Source organism: Pinus tabuliformis, chromosome 7 (genome assembly GCF_031772625.1).
Source record: "Pinus tabuliformis cultivar Carrire ecotype Pingquan chromosome 7, CPIR1, whole genome shotgun sequence".
Classification (NCBI taxonomy): Eukaryota; Viridiplantae; Streptophyta; class Pinopsida; order Pinales; family Pinaceae; genus Pinus; species Pinus tabuliformis.
The window spans coordinates 1,537,074,683-1,537,102,026 of record NC_142293.1 but is presented as its reverse complement, the minus strand read 5'-3'; the positions used below and the strand labels follow the sequence as shown (position 1 = coordinate 1,537,102,026).

The window sequence follows — 27,344 nt, the reverse complement described above, 5'->3', positions numbered from 1 at the left end:
CCCTTTAAAGAAGGTATAAAAATTAATTATATTTTAAAAAGTCAAAAGAATCATTTTTTTTTTATTCAAATGTGAGAAATATAATAATTAATTATATTTTAAAAAGTCAAAAGAATCAATTTTTTTGTATTTAAATGTGAGATAGATGTTCATAATAAGTAACTATTTGGTTATTGTTCATATGTACAAAATTTTCACGTGTATATTCTCTCAATGAACACCATTGTTATAAACATTGATATACCAATTGAAAAGAAGTAGTTAATATTTATCAATGCACATCCTTGATTAAATCATCATACTCATTCATTACATTAAATTATTTGGAATCTTTTTACTTTTCCACGACCATCACCAATACACCACCCTCATTACATCATCGTACCCCACACACTTGCACCACTGCTAGAAAAATAATCAGAAAAATAAAACTGAAGATTTCGATAGGTTCGAAAGCTGGTTATTACATTATCATACTTGGATAACATTGGATTAGGTACATTCGGCCATGGTACACTATTGCCTATAGTAGATTAATGGTATAGTGGGAACTGATAGTAGATTAACTATTATAGCAACTGATACACTATGCAGATCTACTTGTCCATAAACAGAGGCACATTTTATTTGAATATACACAGAGAGCACTCTTTTAAGTGTGGGAAGAATTGAAGTTATAGAGATGCGAAGGCAGGCGAGGTCGGGCCATGGCAACGAGAGGGATTGTTTTTGGAGTAGACAACCCAAAGGTCTCGCCCATATCCAAGTCCTCAGGGTTCTGTCCATCAGGCTGGCACCAGTGGAATCCATGGATGAGATTGGCCAAACCCAAATGAACTACTTTGATTCCAAGACTATATCCCGGGCACATCCTCCTCCCCGACCCAAATGGCAGGAGCTCGTAATCTCTGCCCTTCACGTCCACTGTGCTCCCTTTGAATCTCTCTGGCATGAACTCATCAAGGTTCTCCCATAACTTGTCGTCCCGGCCGATAGTCCAAACATTGACGAACAACCTCGTGTTCGCAGGAATGTCGTACCCTGCGATTCTGCAGGCTTGAGTGGAGAGACGAGGGATGAGCATGGGAGCCACAGGATGAAGCCTCATCGTCTCCTTCACTACCCACTGTAGATACTCTAGCCCACCAATGTCCTTCTCTTCCACCCACCGTTCTCTGCCCACCACTTTGTCCAGCTCTTCCGCTGCTCTTTCCAATGTCTCCGGCTTTTTCAAGAGCTCCAACAGTCCCCACTCCACCAGCGTCGCGGAGCTTTCGGTGCCACCCGCTATGATGTCCTGCAAACATTATATAGTTGCTCAAACAGATCAGAGAAAAATAAAAACACACGTCAAGAAAAAGGATAATAGTTTGTAAATGCTTGCCTGAGTGAATGCTTTGACTCTAACTCGACTCAGCTTCAGCTACGGATCATCGCCCTGCTGGAGTAGAATGTTCACCATGTCTTTGGCAACATAATTCTCCACGCTCTTCCTCCGCTTCTCGTGCTCTTCCAACACTTCCTCCAGGAAAACATCCAACCGCTTGCTCAGCTTCTTCATACGCCTCACGTAACCCTGGAGATCCAGCCAGGCAAGCCACGGTATAAAGTCTCCAATATTAAAAACCCCGTTCAGCACAAACAACTCCTCTCACATCTCTCTGAACTCTGCCGGCTTTATCTTGTTGCGGGCCTTCTCATCCAAGTACCTTCGTCCCAAAACCATTCGAGAAATTATGTTATTGCTGACATTAGTCGTCTCTTCCCGGATTTCTACAGGGAGGCCCTGCCGGCTGGTTTCGAACACGGAACTTAGCATCCGGGCGACCTCTTCTACTCTGATGTACTCAAAAGATTCGAGGCGTTTGGCACTGAAGAGCTCCGTTTGGCAGATTTTCCTAGCAGGGAGACCAGGTGATGTCGGAGTAGTTATAGACACTGTATTTCCCGGCCGCCACACGGGGTCGAGAGGAGAATGTGAGGTCGTGGGTCTTGAGAAACTCTCCGGCTAGCTCAGCCGAGGAGGCGACCACGCAGGGCATGGATCTGTGTTGGTGTACATGCACTTAGACTAGCTGTGTTGGTGTACATGCACCTATATTAGCTCCAGTTGGTGTACATGCACTTAGACTAGCTGTGTTGGTGTACATGCACCTAGATTAGCTCCAGTTAACTTATTGCTTGCATGTGGCACATGTACACATTAACATAAGATAAAGCACACTTAACTTTAGTTAGCTTTAGTTATTGCATGTACAACTAAGCTTAACTTAGTTGCTTTTATGTATTTATTCTAAAACTAATATTGTAGAATATTTCATTCTTTTCTCAATTCTTGCTCGCTTCCTTCCTTCTCTTGCAAGCTTGTTTATTGTTTTGCAGATCTAGATATGTGTATCTCAAAAATCTTACAGTGTAATGGCAAACCTCCACATGGTATCAGAGCACAGGGATTTGTAATCAGTGCACAAGCAATTTTATTTGCAGGTTCAGAAGATTGAAGCAACAACAAAGAATGGAGTCTAAATTGGAGTTTCCACAATCGACAATTCTCACTCCATATAATTATTTCGAATGGAAGCCAAAGATTCAACTTCATCTCAGAAGTAGAGGCTTATTTCGAATAACCATGGAAACGGAAGTTGAACCAACATCGGCAATGGAGAAAACAAGATATTTCAATCGCATGGACGAGGCCTTCGGCATCCTATGTTTATCTATTTCTTCGAAACTGCTATTTCATGTTGAATCATGTTCAACTCCAAATGAAGTATGGAAAAAATTGGAAGGATTGTTTGGAAAACAGGGTGAAATGCAAGGTCACATTCTCGAAAATGAGTTAAACTCATTAGATCCGAGAAACTTTGAGAACATTCAAGATTTTTTCACAAGGTATAAAGCCTTGTTGGTTCAGCTGAAAGGATGCGGGATCGACAAATCCAAGCAAGAAAATCAGTTGATTCTTTCCATTTTATCAAAACTTGGTCCAGAGTATGTAGTATTCGTCTCTACATTCCACACAGTCAGATCTGCAACTGGTGCAGACTGGAAGATGCCCTTACTGGATTCTTTTATTCAGTGTTTGATGCATGAGCAAGATAAGCTCATCAAAATGGGCACACTTAAAAATTCCAAAGCGCATGCACTTACTGTGCATGCAAAAGGAAAGGCAAATTCCAAAGACCATCAGAAAGGAAAAGGGAAGAAGGATCTTGATCCAAGAAAGGGAGGACATCCCAAACCCCCTGATGGATCATCTGGCTCAAAGGAAAGGAAAGGAACGAAAGGGCAATCAATGTGCAATTATTGCCACTGTGGTTTTCATCCTGAATCTTCATGCATGAAGAAGACTATAGATCTTATGGCGCAGACACTCCAGCAACACAATCTTGGAGACCACATTCCTGAGAATGCTAAGAAGAAGTCTGGAGAAAAAGCACCAGATCCAAGAGGTAACAGGCATGCTTTGATTGCTCTTCATTCTACACCACAAGAATGGATCATCGATTCAGGAGCTTCACATCAAATGGCTTCTTCAAAGGAATCCTTTTCTTCTCTACATGCATACTCAGGTCCTCCCATTCTCATGGGGGATAATTCTGCAGTTGCAGCAACTGGACAAGGAAGAGTGCAATTCGAAAATGGAAGTTTTGAAAATGTCTTGCATATTCTAAGGCTTTCTGTGAATCTTCTCTCAGTGTATCAGATGACACACACAGGCAGCGGAAGAAAGTGGAATTTACCCCAGATTCCGTGAGCATTTATGACATGCAAACCAATTTTAAGATTGCATCTGGCAAGGTAAATGATCAATCTCGTCTGTATACATTTTCTGATTTTGTTCCTCAATCAGATTCTATTTTGCTACTTACGCATGCAAATGAAGAAAGTAGGATTTGGCACGAGAGATTTGGGCACTTGAATTTCAGATATGTGCAACAGCTTAGTAAGCAAGGGATGGTCAAAGGATTGCCAACCATTGAATTTTCAGATGGTGTTTGTAATGGATGTGCTCTTGGAAAGCATCCACAAGAAAAATTCGAGAAGGGGCATGCATGGAGAGCCTCTTCACCTTTGGAACTTGTACACAGTGATCTCATGGGTCCATTTCCGGTGCTTTCAATGAGCAAAGCAAGATATGTGTTGTCATTTATAGATGATTACACGAGATTCACTTGGGTTTACTTCTTGAAACTCAAGTCTGAAGTTTTTCAACATCTAAATATTTTCAAAGCGCATGCGGAAAATTAGTCTGGAAAACGCATCAAAATACTCCGCACAGATAATGGGACAGAATATGTCAACAAAGATATCAAGAATCTTTGTGATGAAGCAGGCATACAGTTGCAGCATACAGTTCCCTACACTCCACAGCAAAATGGCGTGGCTGAAAGGAAAAATCGATCTTTGAAAGAGATGGCTAATTGCATGTTGCATGCAAGATCTCTTCCGTCGAAATTGTGGGCGAAGCTATTAATTGTGCCTCATACATCTAGAACAGATCTCCTCATAAATCTGTTACTGGAAAAACACCTTTTGAGGCTTGGACTGGCATGCAACCTGAAGTTAGTCATTTCCGCATTTTTGGATCTCGAGCATGGGCCCACATTCCTCCAGCGAAGAGAAAGGCTTTGGAGCCTCAAAGCAAAGCATGCATGTTTGTTGGATATTCTGATGAAGTCAAAGGGTACATATTGCTTGATATCCACACTGAAGAGCTCTTTATTGAAAGGAGTGTAAAGTTTGACGAAGATATTTCGCATGCACCAGTAGATGAACTTGTTACCAAATTTTCATCACCACTCATTGATGAGTATGCAGATGAAACTTTAGACCAACATTCTGATGAAGATAAGTCTTTTCCTGTGACCCCTGTTAGACCACCAGTTGTTGAACATCGAGATCATACTTCTGCATGTAGTTCGGAAGATTCTCGACCACCTTCAACACAAAAATGGTGCAGCATGAGTGATATCCTTGATGATCCTGCCTCTATCCCTCTGTTTGAGGAAGATCCGCAAGCACTCTTAGCTATGGAGCCATCCATGCCCATGCATGCTTATATGATGCATGGATCTGATCCACAAACTTATGAAGAAGCAAATGGGCATCCTGAATGGGAAGCTGCCATGGATGAGGAATATAACTCTCTCATTGAGAACCAGACTTGGGATTTGGTTCCGCTACCTTCAAATCGCAAACTTGTGAGATGCAAGTGGGTTTACCGGACCAAGAAAGCATCAAATGGCCAAGTTAGTCGATATAAGGCATGATTGGTAGCAAAAGGTTTTCAGCAAGTACATGGTGTTGACTATGATGAGACTTTTGCTCCAGTGGCAAAAATGGATTCCATTCGGCTAGCTATCTCCATTGCAGCAGCAAGAGGATGGGAGGTGCATCATATGGATGTGAAGAATGCCTTTCTTCATGGTGATCTCGAGGAGGAAATCTACATGGAGCAGCCACCAGGATACATGCAAAATTCATCTCTGGTATGCAAACTAAAGAAGTCTCTCTATGGCCTCAAGCAGGCACCTAGAGCATGGTATGCAAAGATGGATTCTTATTTGTTATCTCAAAATTTTGTACGCTGCAAATCTGATTCCAATGTTTATTTTCTGAAGAAAATTGACTCCTTGTTGATCATAGTACTCTACGTAGATGATCTTTTGATAACGGGTAGTTCAGCTTCTGTCATTACTAACATCAAAACTGCATTGCATAAGCGGTTTTCTATGACAGACATGAGCTTGCTAAATTTCTTCCTTGGACTAGAGATCCATCAGCGTGATTCTGGCATTACCATTTCTCAACCAAAATATGCCAGAGATCTTTTGGCACGATTTCACATGAGTGACTGCAAGCCAGCAGCCACACCTTTCTTATCAGGGATAAAGCTTGAGAATGACAAAGACACACCATTGGTTGATTGCACATTGTATCGCCAGCTTGTGGGAAGTCTTATTTATCTCACTCACTCCCGTCCTGATCTCTCCTATGCTGTCGGAGCAGTTTCCAGATACATGCAGGAGCCACATGAGTTACACTGAAATGCTGCAAAGCGCATCCTTTGATATGTCCAGGGGACAATCACCTATGGGATTCATTATGCAGCCAATTGTTCTTTGAATCTCATCGGGTTCACAGATTCAGACTGAGCTGGCGACACCATTGATCGCAAGTCTACTTCCGGTTATGTACTTAGTTTGGGATCCGGCCCAATTTGTTGGTCAAGTAAGAAGCAGGCTGCCATTGCTTTATCATCAGCAGAGGCCGAGTATAGAGGAGCAGTCAATGCCACTATTCAGGCAATTTGGCTACAACATTTCCTATCTGAGCTTGGGATTAGTGTCCATCATCCAACTGTCATCTGGTGCGATAATCAAAGTACGCTAAAGTTTTTCCGAGATCCAGTGCAGCGGCAGCGTACCAAACACATCGAGATCCACATGCACTTCATTAGAGAACTCATTCATAATGGGATCATCGATCTTCAGTACTGTCCTAGTTCCGAGCAGATTGCTGACATCTTCACCAAGACTTTCACTGAGCAGAAGTTTCGTTTCCTGTGAGATCGTCTCGGGGTGAAGGACACGACTGCCTAGCAGTTGTCTTATCTCTACTTTTGCATTATATTTTGAGGGGGGGTTTTCTTCCCACTGAGTTTTCCCTCTTTCCTCCTTTTTATGCATTGTATATGGGTACCTAAAATGGCCGTGTTGCCGGGACTCATTCATTTTGCATCACACTCACCTAAGTTATGCTTAAGGGGGGGTGTTGGTGTACATGCACTTAGACTAGCTGTGTTGGTGTACATGCACCTAGATTAGCTCCAGTTGGTGTACATGCACTTAGACTAGCTGTGTTGGTGTACATGCACCTAGATTAGCTCCAGTTAACTTATTGCTTGCATGTGGCACATGTACACATTAACATAAGATAAAGCACACTTAGCTTTAGTTAGCTTTAGTTATTGCATGTACAACTAAGCTTAACTTAGTTGCTTTTATGTATTTATTCTAAAACTAATATTGTAGAATATTTCATTCTTTTCTCAATTCTTGCTCGCTTCCTTCCTTCTCTTGCAAGCTTGTTTATTGTTTTGCAGATCTAGATCTGTGTATCTCAAAAATCTTACAATCCGAGTCTCATATACATGAGGGGGCCGTATGTTTTGGAGAGTCGATCCAGCGACCTGTGGGGTAGTTTCCCCATGAGATTCAGGGTCCCGATTATGGGCCAAGCACCGGGACCGGGCGCCAATTTCACAGAAGAACGAAGTGGCCTGCAGATCAGGTAAGCCGATATGATGGTCACCACAAGGTAGCCGATCATTCGCAGATCTGCAATTGCAAGCATCCACTGTAAATCCATTGAAAAAGCAGAAAATTTTCAGATCTCAAAACTATTGCAGGGATTGTGGTGTTATGTGGCCTTATATAGGCGAGAGCTGAAATGATCCTCCCAAAAAATTCGGAGGGAACCTCAGAAGGAGCACCAACATTGTGATATAAAATAAAATGGTCGTCGGACGCGTTAAAATAAAATAAGACACCAAATCGTGTGGTCGCTTTCAACGCAGATTTAATTCCTATGAATTTTTATTTTATTTTATTGATAATCATATATTAATTGTTCAATTGGTGCGGTTTCGCCTGCTTCCTCGAACTAGCAGCTCTAAAGAAGGCATCACTTGACCTTCGAGGCACCACCCCCATTATATAATAGAAGGGACCCGCTGTTCGCCCAGGCCGATACTGAGGCTGCATATAAAAGATTTCCATTAATGACGGGAGTTGCCAGAACTTTAAGTATCGGACTACTCTTCCTTCTTTAAAATAGCTCAATATTTTAAAAAAATCATAGAGGTATTGTAAATTAAAAAAAATATAATATAATAAATGGAATTTGTAAATATTATTTTTTATTCACATTATTATTATTTTTATTAAATATTTTTTATTTTATTTTTTTAAATCAAATTATTTTTATTTTTATTATTTAAATTTAAGTTTTTTATTTCAGATGAGTAAATCTGTAAAATTAAAAATATATGTATTTCAATTATTAGTTTTGATTAAATTTGAAAATATTTTAATTAAAAATATTTTTTCGTGGGTCAACAAATTTGCCTTATATTATCTAATGAAAATTAAGTACAAAATTCATTTCCAAAGATCTTGTCCTCTCATGCCAACTAGATTTAGAGAGTATAGGGTCTGGAGGAAAACAATTACACGAGTTTCAGAATTTATTTCCCTTGGTCTATTGGCCATACTATACATTTATCAAAATTAAGCTACATCTACAATAAAAAACAACTTCTCAAAGAGGTAGATTGGGCAGAAAGACAGGAAGGGCAGCAAAAAGAGTTGCATCATCATGCATGTGGAAGTCAATGTGTTTTATCCTTGCCTCCAGAGTGTGAAGGTGATCGTTGGTGCGTCAGTGTTGTTGTCGAAGGGTTTCCAAATTATCGAGGATCTCATTCTGGACATGCTCTACATGATTCATTGATGTAAGTTACCAGTTCGTTTTGGTCCTCATAGTGTTGGTTCCTCATAATATCTATATTCAGTTGGACATGGTGCAACTAGTCTGCAATCATATCCAGGGTGACTGGAGCTAAAACTTGCCTCGGAGAGCGAGCAGGAGAAATGGCAGCCACATCCTCCTCTATCTCCCGGATGGTGGCATCACCAAAGGACGAGTGTATGCCCTCATTATGTTGGTGATTCACTTCTGGACGAGGAGAAACTCCCCCTCGACACAAACGACCCCTTTGGCGTGACATTGAGGCGAGCCAAGGGGAATTTTAGATGACTAATGAATGAAGACAAACCCACACCAACTAGAGCATCACAATTCGTCCTTTGTGGCAGAACTAGATGCACAAACAACAAACTCAAAAGATCCCGGAGGAGCCACAGTGGCGCAACCACCATCGACGTGTCAGAATCCCACAGGCCTCCCGAGGGTGAGAACTTGCCTTGCTCCCAGCTAATCCATACCTCACATCCCTCGCCTGCCCAGAGCCATGACCAGCTAATCCATCCCTCACATCCCTCGCTTGCTTAGGGCCATGACTACTGTTGGGCAAACCACAATTCGAAACACAAATTCTCTACAGACCCAACCTCATTGCCTAGCACAATACACTGAGAGCCTTCCTAGGCTAAGACGAAGATTTAACAACGCAACCAATGGGAAAGACGCCTGCCAGCTCGATATTAATGATGCCCATAGTCATTAAGGAGCATTCAGGGTGGGTAGAAGTCAAGTGGGCTTACTGCCTGTTCGCCACACATTATTTCGATTTCGTCACCTCATCGGAGATTAATTAAAAAATGTTAATTTTATTTATTTATTTATTAACTTATTTTATTTATAAGTACTAAAAATATTTTTAATTAAATAAAAATAAATTTTCATAATTAAATATTTCATTAAATTCTTGATAACACTATAATGTTTTTTTTTTTAATTTAGTGATTTAAGTAAATACATGTTAGATTATTTATTATTTTAAAATTTTTAATTTATACAAAAATTAATATATATATTAATGAAGATGATAGTGTTATAGTTTAATTTTTTATTATATAATAATGAAGGAAACATTATTGTTATAGTTTATTATTAACCTATATTTTTAAGTAGATTTTAATATTTGGAAAGGATATGTTAGAATTATAAATTTGAATTATATATTAGATATCATTTTGGGATTCAACTGGGTTAAGTAAGTCATTCACGTATGACCATTTCCATGAGAGGTAGTCGTAACTGACTAACTTCTCATGATTTTTGAATTGTTCACTTAGCACTCATTGCATCGGGTGATGCTCACAAGGGTGAAGAAGTGGGATTCAAACTAGTGAAATGAATCACGGGGATTGACACAATATGATTAATTTCACTAGTTTCAATCCCACTTCTTCACCTCTGTGAGCATCACCCGATGCAATGAGTGCTAAGTGAACTATTCAAAAATCATGAGAAGTTAGTTTCAATCCCACTTCTTCAATCCCCGTGATTCATTTCACTAGTTTCAATCCCACTTCTTCACCCTTGTGAGCATCACCCGATGCAATGAGTGCTAAGTGAACTATTCAAAAATCATGAGAAGTTAGTCAGTTACGACTACCTCTTATTGAAATGGTCATATGTGAATGACTTACTCAACAGAATTTAATCTCAAAATAATATCTAATATAATGCACTGCCTAAACCCCATACTTGAATTATATAATTTATACAATTTAAATATTTTAGAAAATTTTCAAAACCCTAAATATATTTATATATTTAAAAATTCATTTTGAATAACAAAAAAATCACAATTTTACTCAAGAAAAAATAAAAAATAAAAATAAAATAAATAAATAAATAAAAACATCACAAAATTTCTTAAAAAAATTAAACATATAAAAAAAATGCAAAACTAAAATTATTTATTCAAATTTAAAATAAAATCACTCCTTTCATAATAATAATGACGACAATTATGTTAACCCTCACCAAAATAACATTAATTTATAAAATTGTAAAGGCAACAAAAATATTTTTCTAAGGAGTTTTACCCATTTCGAATTTACCAACTCTTTTGATTTTATTATTTCATATAATTTATATTTTAATTAATAATTTATAGTTTATATTTTAATTAATAATACTATTAAGTGAATTAATGTTTTGTCATAGATATTATCATTTATTAACACGAATTTTGTTTTATTTTATTTTAATAAATTTTAATTATTATTACTTATTGTAATATCCTCTGTGAAAAGTTAATGTTGGTAAATGGTAAAAGTAATTATTGAACAGAGACTTTATTTGAAATTATATATATATTCCTGTTATTAATTTTATGTTAATGAAAAACAATTGTGTTGGTACTATTGGAACTGAGTTTATGATTAATCTTGGTTAGTAACTGAGGAATCAGTTACAATGGAACCCTAACTACCTTGAGGTAGTTGAGACCCCAGAGGAAAAAGGGGGAATTGCCAAGTCTGGTTGGGATCAGATGGCAGAAAAAGGAAAATAATGCTATGTCTGGTTAGGATCAGATGGCATAAGGGAAAAGAGTTTTCCTGTGTACGCTATGTCTGGTTAGGATCAGATAGCGTTACTGGCGAGGCCAGTGTAATTGCGGTCGAGTAGGACCTGCAAGTGCTTGGGGGTGGAAGAATAAAGAGGAACTCTTCCTACGGACGGGTGGATTGACAAGCATTACAAGTAGGTTTGCAGAGTAGCAGGTATGGCCTACTATGAGACTATTTATTTACTGAGTTGTCTCTTATACTGTTCTGTGCCAAATTAATATGTTGTTCTGTGAGAAAAAGAAACAGTAGAGATTATTGACTACTATTCTTAACTGAGAATGAAAAAGAAAGAAACAAAACATTATTTGCTGTAATATAGACAGATCGAAATGCATTCGTATTTGAAGAGAAGAAAAACAAAATATCAAACCCTTGCTTTTTATCTGGGAATAACAGTAAGACACAATCAGAATCATCAAGTCCTTGATATCCAAGTAATGACTAGAAATACGAAAGAGGTAGGGCCGTAAACCCTCTGTTATTTACATGTCATGAAAACGAAATATACATTCTATACAAAAAGCATCGAAAGAACAAGAACATGCATTCTTGACAGGAGGTAGTAATACGCATCTACAGCATGGTATCAAATCATAAGGCGAACTGGTAAGTCCCGCAGTTAAACGAATATATATAAACTATGTCATTTTTTGCATATGGTAAAGAAACCTAAATGCAGATTAAACCCCGGCCCGGAGAGCCGTAGCTGGAGAGCCAAAGAATCTCATAAAGTGAGAATCGAACCCCTGTACCTTTGCATGCACGGGTTACATATTTAACAAAACACATTTTCAACTATTATATAAATAGACAATATTAGCATCCAGGATTGCATGATAACTATGGTTATACGCATTCTTAGACTGACTCTTAAGTAAACCCTCACCTATAAAGCTGGGCTGAGACTTATCCAAGCCCGCAATGTGTCATAATCGAGCACATCAAAACGAAGTTCATCATAAAACAGAAGTATCATAACAAGTGCCGCAATATCATAACAGTAGTAAATCTCATAACAATAATGCGATATTATAAAAGTAAGGAAACTTCATAACAGTGTAACAAATATTCTGTGGTATAAACTTCGCATGTTAACTCGGAAACAGTAGATAACTCCGCCCGAGAGGACGGGTAAAACAGAAGAAAATGAACAAGTGGGACATGAAGGGTTACCCTCATCTTTATACGAGAAATATTAAACAGTTATGACAGAGTCAAAACTATAGCATGTTCACAACCAATGTCTGCAGGTAAAACAAGCCGAATGGCTTAGGATTAAAATATACATGTTAAATAGATCCAGATCTAAATAAATTCAAAGCTCAGTGTGCTGTGCTCCCGACGTTGGTGTTCTGCCTGAGCGTGGCAAGAAACCGAACTTTTGCCAGAGAGAACCCTGGACGGTGCGGGGACCGAACCGAAATGAACTATAACAGTCATCCCTGTTCAAGGGAAGAAGGTTTCAGCCATGGCCCGAATGAAGTAAATGTGGAAAAAGGCCGTCAGTATTGTCGCATACCTGGTTAAGGGTAGCCGGCAATATGTAAGGACTCACTTTGCTTCAATAAGCGACGATAGCCATTACCTGAAACTTCAACCAATAAACGAGTTAGAATCCAAGAATGAAATGAGAGAACTGTAATAGACTGCAAATAAAAACTAACACAGTATATAAACGAGCTAGAAATCGCTGAGATGACGAGACTGTAACCGCTTAGAAATATAAGTACAACATTGTAATACCAGCTAAAGATCATTGTAGCGTCGTAAGCCATAACCAGACGCATACCTGAGTCACTGCATAGCCATGACAGCAGCTGGAAGATGTATGAATACGCACAGGGTTACAGAGCTGCAGCAATTTCATTCCATGCCCAAATGAAAAACTAGACTCCGACAGAAAGGGAACCGGCTTTTAAACATGCCATAACTCTTACCGTTTCATGGCAAGTTGTCATCCTTTGATCTGCCATAATCCCTGATGACCGTCCGATAGCTGGTGGGCATTGGAAACCCTTTGGCGCGAAATCAACACTACCGAGGTGCCAGACCGTAAAAGCTTCGAACTCCGGGCGCACATGGCCAAACACCATCACACCATCCATCATACCAAATGGACGACGCTGAGTGAGACATCTGGTGTCCGAAGCAGAAGCCGGACGGGTGTATTAAACACAGGTAACTTCGGGATAAGGAAATCCGGACAGGTAGCTGTTGCCATTAACGTTAATTGAACTCTGTGCAATGTATATGAACTGAAGGTAATCAAAGTGGCGGAGACATTTAAAAAGGGTTTGTTTCAAAGAGCGCCATTTGTAATCTTATAACCTTAGACAAGAAATATCTCATGCATTGTTATCATGGGTACGTGAAATTGTATACATGCCCATGTATGTGAGGAATCAACCTTAATTCATACCCCTACAATGTATGTACACGAATTATTACATAGAAGTTTGAACAGTCCGCTGTATGGTAATTATATGTTTGTTACCTTATTATTATCAAAGTAACGTTGACACCCATGTTTTATTATCAAGGTAAAGATTGCCATGTAATGATTTTAAAAAAAAAAAAATTACTTAGTATGAGAGTGTGACACTTATCAATATTATTATTATTATTGATTATTTCTTAATCATCAATATTACTATTTCTTATTAATATTAAATTTAATATATACAATTTTTAAAATAATAATAATAATTTTATTTATTTATTTTAAAATTTTAACTATATATTCCAATTATCAATTAAAAATTTAATGAAATAATAGGCGAGAGCTGAAATGATTCTCCCAAAAAATTCGGAGGGAACCTGAGAAGTACCACCACCGTTGACATGTACGCTGATTACTTTATCTACCAATTACGCTAAACTATTTTAATTTACCTATAATATAATATAATATTTTCTTTATTTATATAATGATTACTAATTTTATAATAATAACAATAAATTATATTAACACGATAACATTAGTTTTATGAAATTTTATCTCATATAATTGTATATTTAAATTACTAATATTTTTAATTAAAGTAAATGTCTATTATTTTTATACTTCTAATGATTATTATTATCTTTTACCAAGTCTATTATTAGTTTTCACATTTGGTTTGTGATTAGTTATGAATACTAGATTTAATATAGATGATTTAAAAAAAATAATTAATATATTTTAAAATGATAATTTTATGTTTAAATTTATATTATTGATAAATTAAAGATTTATGATTGTAAATAATTTTAAAATTGAAATAGAACATAAATATTAAATATGTAAATTAAAAAAAATTATTCACTTTTTCAATACCACAAACTTGGAAAAGAGATTTTTAAAATAACTAAAAGTTAAAATAACTTTCAAAAATACTTTTTAAAAGTATTCAAAATTTGATTTCAAATTATTAACCGAAACACTTGAACATGATGTGCTCACATACGTAGAAGATGCAAAGGAATTCTAAGAATTTGGTATGTGTCATATATATAATAATTTAAATTTATTATTAAAATAGGAAAAAAAATATGAAATCCTAAATTTTATTACCTGGGTTGGTTTTTTGGCCTTACATAAACATAAATTATATATTTTATTATTTTTATTTTAATTAAACGAATAGTATTTTTAAAGAAAATTTTCATCTTATGTTCATGAATGCTTAGAGTTGTACTTATGTAGTAGGTACAATATCATCTTGTTGACGACCTTTGTCTGACCATCAATTTGGGTGGAATGCACTTGAAATTGTGACACTGGTGTCAAACAATGCCCAGAGGCTCGACCAGAATGCACTTAGGAACTTGTTATCCTGATATGATATAATGATCTATGGGATCCCAAAATGTACCCACATTCATTTGAAGAAGAGTTTACCAGTGACTTCTTCTATGATACTCTTCTTGCAAGCAAACAATACGGCCATCTTAGAAAATATATCAACGACCACAAATACATATTCATTGAAATACTTGGTTGAAGAAAAGACAAACATATAGTTCATGTAGATGGATTCCCAAGATTGGTTAAGAGAAGCCAAAGGAGTGTACATGCCTTGCTTCTTAACGGTTGGCATGGCGATGGGATAGGCAGTGCAGGATTTGATATATTTTCCAACTATTGCCCCTGTCCTAAAAGTAGCAGATCTAGAAAAGTCCTTTGTGGTCTGCACAGATGTAAGCAAGGAAGGTGTAGATGGGGTACTAACTCAGAAAGGGAAAGTCATAGCCTACGAATCACACAAAATAAAAGAATATGAACAATGATATTCAGATTATGATCTTGAATTGATAGTAGTAGTGTATGCACTCAAAATGTGGCGAAACTACCTCCAAGGAAAGAAATTTATCCTACTAACTGATCATAACATCCTTACTAATTCCTTTAACCAGTCCAGTCTAAACACTCAACAGGCCAGGTGCACTGCATTCTTGAGCGAATTCGACTTTGATATGAAGCACCTTAAGGGGAAAGAAAATTGAGTGGCCAATGCTCTAAGCAGAAAATTTCATTGCATTTATGAAGTACAATACAGTCAAGTACGATATAATCTATCGGATGTCATCAGAGAAGCATCCCTCAAAGACCCTGAATATGCATTTCTTTGGCAGCAAGCCTCGGAAGCTCTGGAGAAAGGGGAGCAGTCAGATTATGGTACTAATCTTGACAAAATGTTAACTTTCAGAAATATAATATATGTTCCTAACCAAAACTCTATTAAACAATTATTATTGGATGAGTTCCATAGGAAACCTTATGCCGCTCACCTAAGATACCAGAAACTATTTTCTGCCATCAAAATGAATTATTTCTGGCCAGGTTTAAGGAAGGATGTGGCTGAGTATCTATCCAAATGTTTAGAATGCCAGTTGGTGAAGGCAGGACATCAACATCCTGCCGGTCTGTTGCAACCTTTACCCATTCCCGAGTGGAAGTGGGAGACGATCACCATAGACTTTATCACCAGGTTACCTCGTACCAAGAAGCAGCACGACTCCATCATGGTAGTAGTGGACAAGTTGAGAAAAACTTCTCATTTCATACCCGTGAAATCCACCTACAAGACAATGGAGATCGCAGATATATTCATGAGAGAGATATTCCGGTTGCACGAGATACCTCGGGTAGTAATATCTGACAGGGATGTGAAATTCACATCCACATTCTGGAAAACCCTCTTCTCTAGATTGGGTACTCAGATTCATTTTAGTACGGCTTACCACCCACAGACAGATGGCCAGACTGAAAGAGTAAATCAGGTCCTAGAGGATATGTTAAGAATGTTTGTTATGCAACAACCACAAAAGTGGGAAGACTACCTCCATCTGGTGGAGTTTGCCTACAACAACGGTTACCACGACTCTCTATGCATGAGCCCTTTTGAAGTGTTATATGGGAGAAAGTGCAGGGTACCCAGAGATTGGAATAGTCCTGATAATAAACTAGCACAAGGTCCCGATATGCTTGCTGAAATGGAAGACACAGTTAAAAAGGTCCGTAAGAACTTAAAAGATGCCCAGGATAGGCAAAAGATATATGTGTATAAGAAGAGGTCGCACAAAGAATTTCAATTGGGGGAACACATATATCTGAAAGTAAAACCATGGAAGAGTACCTTGCAGTGGAAAGGTTGTGCGAAACTAGCAGCCCAATACTGTGGACCATTTCAAATCTTGGAACGGATTGGGCATGTCGCTTACAAGTTAGCGCTCCTAGGCCATATCGGGTCCACAACGTTTTTCATGTCTCTTTACTAAAAAAATATATGTACAACCCGCAACATATTATTAATTGGGAGAATTTACAGGTAATAAGAGAATAGTACCAATAAAATTTTATGTTATTGTTTTGAAAAATTCTAATAGCAGGCTATATTTGTGCAGGTTGAATCCGAGGGAGAATTTATGGCAGAGCCTCTTCATATCCTTGATCGGAGAGAAACCATCTTGCGGAAACGAGCCATCACCCAAGTTAAAGTGCAGTGGAAGCACTTCGACTCGGATGAGGCTACTTGGGAAGAGGAGGAAGTTATGCAGAAAGCCTATTCGAAAATTTTTGCCTAAAAGGGCTACTACAGACGGTGTCCCTCTCAAGGGAAGGGAGCTGTAACACCTAGTGATGCATGACATTTACTTATTACCAAGATTTACTATTTACTGTCAAGTTTTTCTTCTTTATTATGTTGTAACTTGAATTATTAAAGAATTAGGCTGAAAGGCCAGAACTGATTTTGGTAATTGTTAATTAAAAGAAATTTGATTAGTTGTAAAAAGAATTGAAGAAACAATTTAATAACTCCTAAAATAGTTACAAGCAGTTGCCCATATGATCCTTTAAAAAGGAAATGACAGAACCCTGGAAGGGGTTGGAAAATAAATGAATGAGGGCTTACTGTGGAAAAGCTTCCTTGAGCTGGATAAATTAACCAGTGGGAAGAGGTTGTGGATAACAGTCGAAGGGTACAAGACTTGAGTCTGGACATAGCCCTGGCGCCCAAGGTAACTGACTATTTTTATCCACTGATAGGAGTTGGAAGAGCTCAAGGGATTCTGGACGTCATTTCTAGATCCAAGGCTAGATGGTGAGACTTCCAAACAGAGGAAATAATTGCATACTCGTAATTATAGCAAGGAAAACATATAAGTACTCTCTAGCAAGAAAGATTAAATTGTTTTGCATAATAAAGTAGAAAGGTAGCATGCAAATAGATTATAGTAAGAATGTTATTAAAAGTTAAATAGGTATGTACTACTTTTTGTTGTAATTCTAGCTTGTCCAAAGTAATTGCAAGCACTGATGCATGATTAAATTAAAGACAAGAAAATCTGTACTCACGAGAGAGTACCAGAAAAAACACACCAGTTACTTAAATAATAGTATACAAATAAGTATAACAGAATAAATCAAATTTCTATTAACTCTCTGTATACAAACTATGTTGACGAATTCATCAAATACCGAAACCAGAATAGGCACTTATCAGTCCCTAGAAATTCTGAAGCATATTTCCATTCTGGTAGCACTAGACAAATGCAAAGTATTTATCAAAGAACTTAAAATTACATGCAATAGTGAGAAGAATGAAAGAAAAGAAATATTGTAAAGGTATATGACCCTCGATTGGGACTCTGGGCGAGTCCCTCACAACCCTCTACCACCATTGGTCATAAAGCACCACTATGAATCACTAATATTATACATAGGGTTTGTTACCCAGAACTATGGCATAAAGCATAAGAAATAAAATGCCTTTCTATATTAAAACAAAAAATATAAGTAACATGAAAGAAATAGTGAATACCCACAAATTAAATATACAGTAATTACAGTATTTGAATAGCTAACCCAGCAATGCAACTCAACACGGGCCGCATTTAAAAACTTAACAGTGAAATTCATGAAAACGTTAACTTAACAGTATATTGTCTCTACAGAACCTGCGAAAAACCCTTATCAACATTGCAAATGGAAACATCGTATCATCCAATAGATTCCTCATATGCCGCAAATAAACACAGTTATACATAAGTAGCTATGGTTTTCTAGCCAACGTCATAAACCCTAGAAGAACCTAATGCTTTAAATCACATGATTCCTCCAGTAATAAGGCCAACAGTTTAAGAAAACACATTGCCAGTATCATTCTGGAATGAGTACCAACCTATAATTTAAACGCAACACTATTGTAAGAGAGGGGTTTCGTTCCGAGTCTTTCTCGAACCATAATAATCACATTGCAACCTATTTTACCTGTGAATCGAAGGTGCATCAGATTAGACAAGGAAATCGACACAGAAAGAACAAAGTGACAGTAAATTCCAGAGCAAAAAGGGATGGCTTACCTGGAGAGGGTTTCCGAGTAGAAAAATGCATCGTGTAACTGTTAGAACTAGAGCTTCCAATAGGGTTCCCTCAGAGCACATAAAATCAGACAATTTCATTACAAAAGATGGATAGCTTACCTCTCATGCAAAATGAACCAACACCTCCTTCTGTTGTAGAGACTCCAGCCATCAATAACGGACCCATTACCTGAAGCGAGAGGGATGAAACCAGCTATGTATCAGAGATGGAATTTAACAGAACAATAACAAAAAGTATGGCAGAGTCTAGGTCTGTTACCTTACCTGTAAGCTTATCGACACAGTACTGGCAGAAGGAGATGTCTTGCAGCCATCCAGTTGCTCTCTGTCATAGAGCCAAAACAACAATGACATCATAGCAACCAAATGACCTTACCTCATTGCAAGAAGTAATAACCCCCAGAGTATTCACCAAGAAATAAAGACGTAGATCCCTACGATCCAACGGCTAAGAGGGTTCCAACTGTTGGAATTTAGGATTGTTCCTCTGTATGCATTTAATGTTGCAGGTCGACGTACAAATCTCGGCTTTCTGCCATGTTAATGGTGAGTTGATCCCGGAGGCATGCCAACACTAAAATAGTAAATGCTTGGTGTCAACACTTTAACTTCCTCCGCAAGCTAGACCACTTGGCGTACTCTCTTATGTGATTAATCAATACATTTTTTTTATTTATAACAAATTTTATGTGGTTAGTATGTTACAAATGGTATCACAATGACAAGTTCACACTTAGAGACTTCTGGGTTCAATATGAACATTTTAAAAAATAAAAATTAATTAATTAATTAAAAAAAAAAAATCGAATGTAGATGTGCATAGAGTAATGGTGGATGTGGATGTTGATATATATAAATTTATAACTCATGACTGAGTAATGGTGGATGTGCACAGAGAAAGTGTTGTAGATCTAACCCAGAAATATTATAGATCTGATATGAAAATATAAGACAATGCAAATAAACCCAGAAATAATATGAAATGATTCTTTATTGATCAAACCCTTATGGTAGGGCAACACCATACATTCACTCCTTAAGGAAGGAGAACACTCCACAAGCCATATGCCTGTTCATACAATAATCCTTGACTCTCTTCCTTGACATGGAGTCTCTAGCCTCTATATAGGCTTCATACATACAATACCATGGGTCATTACCATGGTTCCCTCATACCATCAAACTAATACCATGGGCCCATTACATTATTATTGACTACTTGTGGTCCCTTGCATGATATGGGTTAACCACCTTATTTATTACTATGGCCCATCCCATTATTACATTATTACCTTGGGTACCTCCCTTGGTACCCCATATTATCCCCCCTAGGTACATAACACTCCACCCCCCCTAGCATGTTTCGTCCCCAAAACATGGGAAGAACACAAATAATAAAATCTACTCAAAAGAGTAGTCCACTAGTACCATGAACGTGCATCTAGCCATCCAAGAGAAAGGTGAACCCTCGATCTCGCTGGTGCCTCGCTCGCTTGAGATGGAAGTTGACCGTGGCAGCTCTTCTGTGTGTAGTAGGTGGATCGTCGCTCCTCGCTATCCGTCATACAGGGGTTGTTGTCCTTGTGGCTAATTGGTTGCCATCTTGTTGGTTGTTTTCTTGCGGGGTGATGTGGGTGATGATATGTTGAAGTTTTAACCCACGGTGTCTTTTTCTTTAATTCACCCTGCTGTGGTGCCTGTTGTGGTGTCTTCTTTTCCAATATGACTTCAACCACTGAACCCTCATCAGATGTGTCAGCACCTGTTACCTTTTCAGCTTCAACCTCTGTTTGTGTTTGACTGTCGACCATCAAATTCTCATCATCTGATATGTCAGTCCTTGGAACATCTTCTGCGTCAACCTCTGTGGACTCTACCTGTTTATTGATGGAAATATCGTGTAATGTAATTTTCTTCTTTTTATACCAGAGCTTCAGGAATTTCTTCTGCACATTAATATTTATAGTACCCACTGATTCCATCCACGGGTATCCCAAAACAACATCCATATTATCTGTCTCTGAAATGATTCTTTATTGATCAAACCCTTAAGGTAGGGCAACACCATACATTCACTCCTTAAGGAAGGAGAACACTCCACAAGCCATATGTTTGTTCATACAATAATCCTTGACTCTCTTCCTTGACATGGAGTCTCTAGCCTCTATATAGGCTTCATACATACAATACCATGGGTCATTACCATGGTTCCCTCATACCATCAAACTAATACCATGGGCCCATTACATTATTATTGACTACTTGTGGTCCCTTACATGATATGGGTTAACCACCTTATTTATTACTATGGCCCATCCCATTATTACATTATTACCTTGGGTACCTCCCTTGGTACCCCATATTATCCCCCCTAGGTATATAACAGAAAGAGAGACAAAGATCCACCCTTCAAAGGCAGAAATGCAAAGGAGTTACGGTACATTAAACCAACCAGAAGCCACGTATGTGGGGACTCACCCAGACGTATAGATACAATTGGGAGAAGAGTCTCGCCAAGCCAATGCTGCTCTATTAGAAACAGTTCAACAATTACGTGCAGAAATGACCAGTTTAAGGATGGACAACGAACGACTGAGGTGGGAACAAGAACAAATCCTCAAAAGTCTATCCGATCGACAAAATCAATGAGGACTAGATCCCAGCGCACAAGATAGAGAAAGGACTCCAACAGCCCACAATGTGGAAGGTAACACAGAATCAGCTGAGGGCCATGGAGAAGATGAAGAGGGACGTTCGAATAACGTGTTTGACCAGCATAAAACAAAGAAACCAAAAATGGAATTACAAGGCGAATTCAAAAAGATTAAACTGTCACTCTTTGAAGGAGAATTTAAGGAAGTAGTTGAAGCCTAGTTAATTGACATGAGCAAGTATTTCCAGATTTATGATTACACTAAGAAACTTAAAGCGCAGCTGGTAATTTATCAGTTAAGGGGAAAAGCCTCTCTCTAGTGGGAAGAAATCAAAACTGTGCAAAAGATTGACGAGGAGCAGGTTACGTGGCAGGAATTTTAGAAGAACTTCAAGGATGAATATCTGATAGAGAGATACTATGACGAGAAGGCAAAGGAATTCCATGAACTAAGGTTGGGCACCTTGACCATGGATGAGTACGTGAAGCAATTCACTTCCTTCTTGCAATACGTTCCGTATATGCAAGAAGAGAAAGCCAAAATTCAACGATTTATTATCAGCCTACCTAATTTTATGAAGAAAAATTAGAATTCGACTATCCAATGATAATGGATGATGCAGTTCGGAAAGCCCACATCTGTTATCAACAAATGAGGTAGAAGAATAAAGGTTCCAAAGGGGTATTAAATGGAAAAGGAAGGAATTTACCCTCAAGAAGACCGATAAAGAACAATAATAGTAAGAATAGTCAACAAAGGACATTCAACAAATTTCTACGAAATTAGCCAAAAGCTACAACTTACTCTAAGAAATAAACATCTAGAGGGATTCCGTAAACCTATAAACGACCAACAACCAAAACAACCATCACAGTGTTGGGGATGTGGAGAATCCCATTATTATAAAAACTTCCTGCACAGGGCTAGAACCGAACAACTTTCCAATATGCAAGAGGCATCCACAGTTAGAGACATAGCAAGAAGCATGCTTCGAATTAATGCTGCGTTAGACGATCATCAAGCCGAATACTAGCCTACCATGATCGAATGTGAAGGTATGATTTCTTATCAACTTGTTTCTGTTTTATTTGACGCGGGTACTAGCTTAAGCTATGTAAGTCCTAAAGTGGTAGAAAAATGCAAGTTACAAAGCAACAAATTTAAGAAACCTTGGCTAGTTCAACTAGCCACAGGGATGAGGAGGAGAGTATCTACGAAAAAAGAGCGATGTCCTATAACAGTTTCAGGACAACCAATCCATGTAGACCTTAACATCCTTTAGGCTCCTATGATGTACTGATAGGTATGGATAATAATCATTAAAATTATAAGAATAATTTATAATTAGATGAGACATTTACTTTAATTTAAAATATTATTAATTCAAATATAAAATGAAATTTCACAAAAATAATACCAAGGATACTATTACCTCCAGTTTTAAGGACAAGATGTGGGATGCCAAGGAGATGGAAGGTGAAAGGAAGCTAAGGTACTATAAGGAGGTGATCAACCCCACCCTCGATAACCAGAATTATCTCTTTATGTTGACTAGCACTAAGAAGAAAATGAACATTGCTAGGATTAGAACTAACTCTCATGAGCTTCAGAGTGAGACCAGGCGGTGGTCTACCCCCAAGACTCCCTTGGACCATAGAATTTGTTAGATTTGCGATACTAAGAAAGTGGAATATGAAAAGAACTTCCTTTTAGACTACCTGACTCTTGCCCACATCCGCTCTCAATTCCCTATCATCAGTCACACCTCCAATCTTCTTGACTTATTAAGCCAACCCAACTATAGTGATCTTGGAATGCTTATTTCCTTGCTCTTTGATCACAGAAACAAGATTTTGAAGAATGACAATTAGACTCTCTTTTCTTGAGGTCCGATAGACCACATTGGTCTTAGTGGATGTTAATCACCATCATGATCATCATATATATAAAAAGAGAATATTATATTATATAATATTTAAATTAAAATAGTTCAACTTAACTGGTAGATAAAGTAGGTTTTTTTATAATTTTGTTTTGGTGAATTTTACTAAGATCTAGTAGAGATTGGTAAGAACCATAAATTTAAGTTATTTAATTTATAAAGTTGAAGTGTATAATGGTCATTTTGTCTATTTGTTAGATTGTGCTAATTAAAATGTTAAAAAATAGTTAATGCAATCTGTATTTATTGAAATTACTCAAGTTTAAATAAGTGAGGGCCATGTTGTTTACCTCTTTTATAATGTGGCTTTTGTGGTAGGAATTTGGTAAATACATTTTTTTTTGGCAAAATAGTAATTTTCCATTATTAGTAGATGAGGCAAGACTCTAGCAATAGATTTTCTTTTTATTACCCATTAGTTGAGTTGTGACCAATATATTCTCTAATGTTTTACTCTATATATATATATATATATATATATATATATATAACTAATTTGTCATTGTCCTATTGGTTCATATTTTAAAGGTCGTATTTCCACCTTCATGATACATGAATGCATAAATAGACTCAACCTCTTCAAAAAAAATTGAAATATTTAAATTGCCTAAACTATATAACTCAAACTTGTATTCCAAAACTTAAAAGAATTAAACAAATTATAATGATAATAAGACTATCTTCATTGTTTGAAATAATAATTAATTCAATTAGATTTATTAAAATTTTAAAAAAATAATAATAAAAAATTATTTAATTATGAAATTTTGTTTTTATATAATTAAAATTATTTTAAATATTTATAAATAAATAAATTTAATAAAAATATTCTTAAAATAATAATTAAAATATTAATTTTAAAAACTTTAACTTAAAAAAAAATTACTCATCTAAATTTCATTAAAAGAAATGAGTTTGATTAAAAAAAATCCAAAGCATGGAAGGTGTCTATTTATTAACTTAATTTATTATATTATATTATTTAAAACTAACTATTTATTTATAAATATATAATTTGGACTATGCTTTAATAATGTGTAATGTGCATTTTGGTTAAGAGTTCGTTTTTTTAAGATGCAAGGAAAACATGTTAAAGGTTTAAGAAGTAAGGAAACAGGTTAAAGGTGCAAGACCCAAAATGATTTGGGAATAGTGAAATCTGTTCTTTTACGACCACTAACTAATTAGTAATCTTAAATAGCATAATTTTCTTTGAATAATAATGATGAATCAACCTGCATTCACTTAACTAGTAATCATTGTCTCCATTAACAACTAAATTATAATAAATTTAAATTATAATAATTTATCCTACCATATAAAATATTAATAATAACAATAATGATTTTTTTTGGGCCATTATATGAAAAAGTACTCCGATACTTCAAAGTTATTTGAGTCGGTAATATATAAGGATTCTGTCATGTATGTGTAAACACAAAAGCCGATCACAATTCATTAAAAAAACGACGTGGAACGTGATCTGCTGAAGCTATCCAACCTACTTAATCTGAATGGACAATTTTCTTAACACTATGCCGATTGAACAATTAATTATCAGGAAAACAAATCGTAATAAAACGAGATAAATGTGTGAGCCGGTAAAGCCACGCGGTCAACAGGTGCAGGACAGACTGCACTTTCGCGGCAAGAGCTCGGAAATTGCATTTCGCGTCCAAAGCGACCACACGATTCGGTCAGTCATTTTAACGCGTTTGATGTTGACAGGCGACACCACCCAGAAAGTTCAGCGTACATGTCAATGGTGGTGGTCCTTCCAAGGTTCCCTCCGAATTCTTTGGGAGAATCATTTAACCTCTCGCCTATTATTTCAATACATTTTTAATTGATAATTGGAATATATGATTAAAAATTTTAAATAAATTAACTAATTTATTGTTTAGATAATTTTCGGCAAAATCACATAACCAATTTTTTGTCGACGCGTTTCGAACCAACCAATGTGGTTCATCGTCAGGACAAGTTGAAGAACCAATCCGGGTTAGCTTGATTAAATAGAGTGTGGATAGACTCCAACGGCTATATTGCCAATGGCTAATTTTGACCTAATGATCCTAGTCAAACCACTAATATTCTAGATATATTTAATTATTATTATTATTCTAGATATATTTAATTAATATAATAATAATAATAATTAAATATATCTAGAATAATAATAATAATTAAATAGCTAAGAATAATAATAATAATAATAATAATTAAATATATCTAGAATAATAATAATAATTAAATATATCTAGAATATTAGTGGTTTGACTAGGATCATTAGGTCAAAATTAGCCGTTGGTAATATAGCCGTTGGAGTCTCTACACAGTCTATTTAATCAAGCTAAGCCGGATTGGTTCTTCAACTTGTCCTGACGATGAACCACACTGGTTGGTTTGAAACGCGTCGACAAAAGATTGGTTATGTGATTTTGCCGAAGATTATCTAAACAATGTTATGGATCACAGAAGTCTAAATTCTTAACTAATTTATTATTATTATTTTTAAAATTATAGATATCAAATTTAATATTAATAAATAACCATAATTGTAATTCATTAATATAAAATAAATCAAAATGTGTATTAATAAATGATAATAACCATAATAACAACTATAATAAAATATTAATTTAATTAATAGTATTATTAATTAAATATAAACTTATATTATAATAAAAAGAGTGATTACATTTTAAATTTAATCTTAGTTTAATTTATTTTTCTATATTGTATATTTTTTTTTTAAATGGGTGTTATAATTTTTTTAATGTAAAATCATAATTTTTTTTACTATTTAAAATAATTGTTTAAATGTATAAAAATATTTAAAATAATTTTTTAAATGTATAAAAATATTTAGGGTTTTGAATTTTTTTTTATAATATTTGGACAAGTTAAACTTATGATTCTAATATATTTTTCTCAAATATTATAATTTATTAAAAGTATATCCATAATAAAACTAAAGCTTAGAAAAAATAAACTATAACAATAAAATCATTTTCGTTAATATATATATTTTATAAATTAAAAATATTAAATAATAATTAATCCAACAAGTATCTAAAAAAGCTTTAAAATTTATTTATAAAAATTTATTTTTATTTAATTACAAATATTTTAGATACTTATAAATAAAATAAGTTAATAAATAAAAAAGATGACATTTAAGTATCTAAAAAAGCTTTATGATGTTATAGAAAATTTATTAAATATTTATTTATAATTTTTTTTTAATTAATTACAAATATTTTAGATACTTATAAATAAAATAAGTTCATAAATAAAATATCAAAAATAATATATATATATATATATATAAATTTAATAAAAATTAAATAAAAATAAAAATAATAATTATTTGATTTGTCCATTCACAAATTCAGTTTACTATATATGATATTTTTTGAAACGTACACTACATCGATAATCTTTTCTAAATATTGGGCTATTTTTAAAAAAGAAAAGTACTCCGATACCTAAAATTCTAAGTTTATGTACGAGAAGACATTTTTCAACACCATGCCAATAAAATAAAATTATCCCCAAAAAATTTAAAAAATCAAAGGAATTAAATGTAATAAAACGGGATGATTGTGTATACAAAGTGCGATAAAAACGGCCCCTGCGTCGAAAGCGACCACACGATTAACGCGTTTGATATTGACCGGTCAGACCACCAAAAACTTCAGCGTAATCTCAATGGTGGTGCTCCTTCTAAGGTTCCCTCCGATTTCTTTGGGAGGATGAGTTCAGCTC

General features: G+C 35.9%; 1 long non-coding RNA gene and 1 pseudogene across 2 annotated transcripts; both read right to left on the bottom strand.

Moving 5' to 3' along the window:
• Positions 1-461: 461 nt before the first annotated feature.
• Positions 462-9,771, bottom strand: LOC149253740 (trimethyltridecatetraene synthase-like; annotated as a pseudogene).
• Positions 9,772-12,114: 2,343 nt separating this feature from the next.
• Positions 12,115-12,987, bottom strand: LOC149253739 (uncharacterized). 2 transcript variants are annotated; one of them, XR_016266233.1, is made up of 3 exons: positions 12,901-12,987; positions 12,631-12,696; positions 12,115-12,553 (listed from the first exon to the last, which is right to left on the bottom strand). It is a non-coding gene; the product is annotated as an uncharacterized LOC149253739 (long non-coding RNA). The 2 variants fall into 2 exon arrangements; XR_016266232.1 differs by having other exon boundaries at positions 12,115-12,696.
• Between the last annotated feature and the right edge of the window lie 14,357 nt (positions 12,988-27,344).